The sequence below is a fragment of the Urocitellus parryii genome, unplaced genomic scaffold (genome assembly GCF_045843805.1).
Source record: "Urocitellus parryii isolate mUroPar1 unplaced genomic scaffold, mUroPar1.hap1 Scaffold_61, whole genome shotgun sequence".
Classification (NCBI taxonomy): Eukaryota; Metazoa; Chordata; class Mammalia; order Rodentia; family Sciuridae; genus Urocitellus; species Urocitellus parryii.
In genome coordinates this window covers 220,747-226,672 of record NW_027554109.1, presented here as the reverse complement: position 1 = coordinate 226,672, position 5,926 = coordinate 220,747, and the positions used below count along the sequence as shown (strand labels likewise).

General features: G+C 44.8%; 1 pseudogene; it reads right to left on the bottom strand.

The window, feature by feature from the left end:
- Nucleotides 1-233: 233 nt before the first annotated feature.
- LOC144252839 (C2 domain-containing protein 2 pseudogene) lies at nt 234-2,175 on the bottom strand (annotated as a pseudogene).
- Between the last annotated feature and the right edge of the window lie 3,751 nt (nt 2,176-5,926).

The following is a 5,926-nucleotide window of genomic DNA, read 5'->3' as shown; positions in this document are numbered from 1 at the left end:
GAGCTGTGTGGTAAAATCAAATCTCCAGTTGTCCCTCCTAGGCCCTGCTGAGCATGGTATTTCTCTTACAAGGAATTCTTCTCCTAACAGTTACCTCAGTGCTTAGGTAGGGGCTGCAGGTCCCACTGGGATTCTGGTGCCAAATTGGACTTTGTAAGTTCTCTTTAGGGGAAGCCTCCAGCTGGAGGCTCAAATTGTTCTTTCCCTTATAAAGACTAGATTGTTGGGTAAAATCACGCTGGAGCAGTGGGTATGTGTCTGTGGCCAGAATTCCTGCTCTGTCCTGGTAAGAGTGAGGAGTGCGTATGTGTCTGTGGCCAGAATTCCTGCTCTGTCCTGGTAAGAGTGCTGTCCCGGATGCCTGACCTCCAGCTGCAAAGAAGGAGACAGACAGCCCACATGGCATTCATGGTGCTCCTGTCTCAGTTTCTGGACAGTAGCTTCTTATTCAGCAGCTAAGTGAGGGTCACCCCCTTCTTCTGGGTGCCCTCATATAGCTACAGGAACATGAGGTCATTGTGTGACTGGCTCATGCCAGGATATTTCTGCTGGTGCTACTGGTGGAAAAATAGCCTTGCACCCCTCCTTAAAGTTTCTCCTTTAGAATTCTTGGCAGTGCCTAGCTCTGAGATGCTCAGAGAGCTCTCAGACAGCTCATTCCCACCAAGCTTAAGTGGGGCTGGGCCACTTCATGCTGCCACCAGAGGATTCTTATCCAAGTTGAGGTGTCTACTACCTTCTTCTTGGGCTCCAGAGAAGCTGGATCAACTTCCACCAGTGGGGAAGAGGCCACAGCTGCCTCTGGGCAGCCAGATGGGGCATCCTGGTAGGCTCTTCCTAGTCCTGCATGAGGGCAGTGTTGTGGTCCTGAGAGAGCGAGGTGTTGGAGCTCCTTAAATGATGATAGTATACTTCTGTGATGACTTGAGTTTCAGATTTGAAGATTCAGTGAGCTGCTGAATGGCAACTTCAATGACCTGATCAAAGTGATTCAACCGCAGCAGTTCCATATCTGAAGAAGAGATGCACCATGGCACGAGATGGCCTGGATGAAGATGTCCTTCTTAATGACCTTCACCTTGATGGATGCCTTCAGGGAGACTCAGACCTCAGCCAGGACACCTTCCCTACATCATAGTAAGGCTTGGTCTTCACGGTAGTGAAAGTGGTGACCATGGTCCCCCATGGCATCACTGTGTGGTCCTTTTCTATCTTGGCAGCAGCTACAGGGAAGGGATTTGTCAGGATTTGAATTCATTGGGTTCTATGTAAGAAAACTCTGCAGTGATAGAGCCCAGTTCTGAGCTACTGAGGGTGGGCCCACTGATCAGAAAGAAGATCTACAGCCTGGAAGACTGCTTCTTGAACAAGTTCAGAGGACAGTGGTCAGGGACAGCAGACCTTCTGAGGACTGCCAGTCCTCTTTAATCTGCAGGTGTAAATCCTTGGACTTTGTGTTCCACTCAAAGGTGAACTCTTCCTCCCAAATGAGGTGAGGAGTGTTCTCGGCTAGGGTGCTGGTGAACTGCTGGACAGTATCATTCATCTGGGAAATGCATACAGGCTTAACACTGCCCAAAGTACCAGGATCATTTAGCAGTGAGGTGTGGATGTTCTTCACCAGTGGCTTTAGTTCATGAGCCCTTGGAGGTTTAGGAGGACAGGATTCCTGAGCAGCAGATTAAGTGAACTGTAGATTCTGAGCCTACTCTATGTCTGTGGGCTTGGTGCTCAGAACCATGACAGAAAGATAGAACCCATAATGTGGTTCAAAATATCCTTAAGGGTTTCAGATACTGCATTTGTCTCAACCACCTGGCCCTCCTCTGTTGCTCTCAGCTGGATCTTAATTGTCACTTTTGGCAAATGGATTCAGGACCACCTAATATGGATGTCTTCTCTCTCTTCTTTCATTTGTAGCTCCAGCTGTAGATGAACCAGAGACAGCTGCATGTCATACAGATGGTGTCCTGAGCCCACAACCCAGGTACTGCCTTCCATGTGACAGGCCACCACCTTCTTCTGGGCTGACTGGACCACACTGGAGACTTCTCCAACTGCAACAATGGGGAGACCTGCAGGGGGCCTCCCTTTCCTTTTGGCCTCCTGGTTCAGGGCCATCACTTAGGCTACCTTCCACTGGTTCTTATAGCTGTTCAGCATCAGGATCCAAGAAAGCAATGTGTGGGACTCCCAGCACTCTTCAGGCTCTGCCAACTGCCAGGATGGGGGTCACATGCTGGCCAGGACACACCACATCTGGTTCAGGCCAATCATGACCAAGGCCACAACAAAGATCAACATCAATATGCCAGGAGCCTAGCAAGGCCATTATGTTGGTGCATATCCTTCCTGCCTTGCACGAATTTCCCAGGACACAGAGCCTATGGGTGGTGAGCTCAGGCATCCACTGGTGGCCATCCAGGGGCTGGAGGGAGGTCCACATGCCCAAGCCTGATTAGGCCAAGCCTGGCTTGGTGTGGAGCCATGAGGCCTGAGGCCACATGAGACAAGCAGGGAGGGAATACCTGGCTGAAGCCAGGTGGCCAAGGCCAGGTATTGCACCCCAAGCCCAACACACCTGGGAAAAGGGTACACAGAAGCAGACCTGGCAGAAGGAGCACCTGACTAGTGTATCTTTCTTCATTCTTTTATAAATTGAATTTCTGAAATATCATTGTTATTTATAATTCATTACTGATATTCAATGAAAAGCACCATCAAACTAACAACATCATTCTTTACAGAACTACAAAAATATCCTCAAAGAACAAAAGACCCCTGAATTGCAAAAACAATCCTGAGAAAAAAGAGAAATGTTGGAGACTTCATAACACTGAGTTTGAAAACATACCGCAGAGCCATAGTAACAAAAATAGCATGGTCAGATCATAAAAGCAGACATGTAGACCAATGAATTGAAATAGACAGCATAGAAGTGAACAGACACAGCTACAGCCATCTGATTCTTGACAAAGTAACAAAACCATGTGCTAGAGAAAAGGCAGCCCCTTAACAAACAATCCTGGGAAAACTAAATATCCATATGTAGAAGATTGAAACTAGATTCCTATCTCTCACCTATGTCAACTCAAAATGGATCAAAAACCTTAACAAAATACCTGAAACTTTGAAAGGTATTGATATTGCCCAGTTGGATGCCAATCATTAAGAATGCAAAAAAGAAAAAAAAAAGAAATGAATGCTGTTGAGGATGTGGGGGAATTGAAAACTCACACACTGTTGGTAAGAATTTAAATTAGTATAGCCATAGGGAAATCAGGATAGAGGTTCCTCGGGATACTAAATATAATACTACTTATGATCCAGATAGGGCATTCCTTGAAAGAATTAAAGTCAGCAAGCTATCCTACAGTTTATTGTTTCTTGTGAATTGCAGCACAAGAGACAAGTTATTAAATCAGACCAGGTGTATATGTCAATATATACATGGGTAAAGAAAATGTGATACACACACACACACACACACACACACACACACACACACATACATACACACAGAGTGGACATTATCCAGCCATAGAAAACAATAAAATCATGTAATTCCTAGAAAAATAAATGGAATAGAGACCATAATATTAAGTAAAATAAGCCAGACACAGAAAGACAAGTATTACACAATTTCCTTCATATGTGAAATCAAGGGATGAAAAAAGACATGAAAGTAGCAGAGACTTATTAGAGAAGATGAAGAAGAATGGGGGTGGTAGAGGATCATAGGCATGGGTATTACTCTTGACATACTCAGAATTAGAATTGCACACTTTGAAAGCACCCCTTGTTGAATTCTCTGCCTGGTGTTATATCCAGACTACAAAGCTTTTTTAACTCTATAAAACACTGGTGCTCCAGGGTATTAGTCAAATTTTTGCCACCATAATAAATACCTGACATAACCAACCAATAAAGAGAAAAGGTGTATTCTGGCTCACAGTTTTGGAATTCATGATTTATTAGAACTATTTTTTTTGTCACTGGTGTTTGACAAATTATTGCAAAAGGAGGGCATGACCAAGCAAAACTACTAGTCTCAAGCCAGGAAGAAAAGAGAGAGAGGCAGGGAATGGGGGTCTTAAATATCCTCTAAGAGGACACTACTGATAACTTAAAGATTTCCTACTGGCTCTAATATCTAACAGATTACATCAGTTCCCAAGAGCACCACACTGGGAACCAAGCCTTTACCTAATGGACTTTTCTAGGACATTCCAGATCCCAACTCTAATATATCCAAAGTATAACTCTACCTGCATAGTGTGCAATTATCACACACTATAAAGTCCAACACCCACAAAAAAAGAAGAAAAAAACCCCAGCAAACTAGCATCCTCCAAGGATCATCAATCTCTGGTGAACACCTCCTAGACTCTTTCCTTCCTTGATCCAGGAACTCACTTGATGCTAGAAACAAATATTATGACATCTTGGGTGAGACACAGGTTGAGTCCACACCTCCAGGCCCTTGATATCATGAAGGTGAGAAACCACTCTTGCCTCTTCCACAGTCAACGTTTCCCTTGGTCTCCTGTGACTCCAGGGCCAACTCCATTGGCAAGGTTGTCAGTTTCCCAGAAGGACTTTATTGGAAAGGTCCAGGAGAAAAGGTGATTTAAAAATTGTCAGGTCCCACCCTGCAGAGTCTCCTCCCTGATTCCTCACCTGCAGAGATGCACAAGGCCAGGGCAAAAATTCCACTGGTTAGCAGCCATGAGCCCTCAGTGGTCCCTCCAACTACACAGGAGGACCAGCTACCTTCTCAGCCTTACACTTACAGTCTTTTGGGCAGAACCCAGCACAGTAGGATTATTATGAGAATTTCAAGAGGCAGCCTCAAGCCCAGTCCAGGCTTGGCAAAACACAGGTATAAGCCATGAGAAAACTGTGGAGGTGTAGTCTCAGGAGACCCCTGCTATGGTATGGCAATATTGGAAATCAAAGTATGCTCCCAGACTTCAAGATCTGAAGAGAACAGGAAGACAGAGGTGAAGAAGGAACCTCCAATGGGAAGTGACAGTCCCACCCCTCCCTACCAGAGAAATGTTATATCCTCCAGAAAACTGTATTGAGAAAAGAAAGAATCACTTTCTGCAGTCACTACACTCCAATAAAAAAGGCAGAGGGTAGGAACATTCCTCGCCACTGCCCAGATCCAGTATCAGTCACAAACAGACTGTGAATGGATAATGGGACATTATCATGACATTACATCATGACAGTTGTTCAATGAATCCTGGTGGACAAGTTGGGGCATCAGCATGGAAGTGGTCCTCCAGAGTTAAACTGACATGAAGAGGAACCCCAGACCCTTGTAGTAAGCAGTATTGTCATCAGAGAGCTCCTTTCTACACAAAGCAAAAGAGAATGATGACTGATATGGCCTGTAGTCACCATGCCAGCCCCAAGGGCCACAACCTTCCTATTAAGAACAGGTAAATCAGGGAGATTAGGATGGCAATCAGGCCTTGCTGCTCAGGGAGCAGCCGGCCACTCCCTGCCAGCATTGGCCAAGTGGGGCAGGCATCCCAGGCCACCTCCATCATTACCCAACATACTGTCATAAAAAAAGGTTTTATCTGGTCAAAAATATCGTATTTTTTAGTTTACATGTTAAGAAAGAAAAGTTTTCTTTCAGAAAAAATATCAGTCCATACAGACAATGACTATTTTGCCTCATGTACACTCTATGTTCTCATGGATTCTTCCTATGGAGACCTCTATTGCTTTCTATAAATTTTTTTTCTCAATAGAGATAGTGGCATATGTCTATGCCATGTTGAGTCATAGGGGAGGGGCCAACACCCTTGTTTCCCCTTCTAGGTAGAACTATTTGTGCAGTAACAGTCCAATGCTGTGACATGGTAAGTTCAGAGTGAAATGTTTGAGAAAAATATTACACGTTTTAATC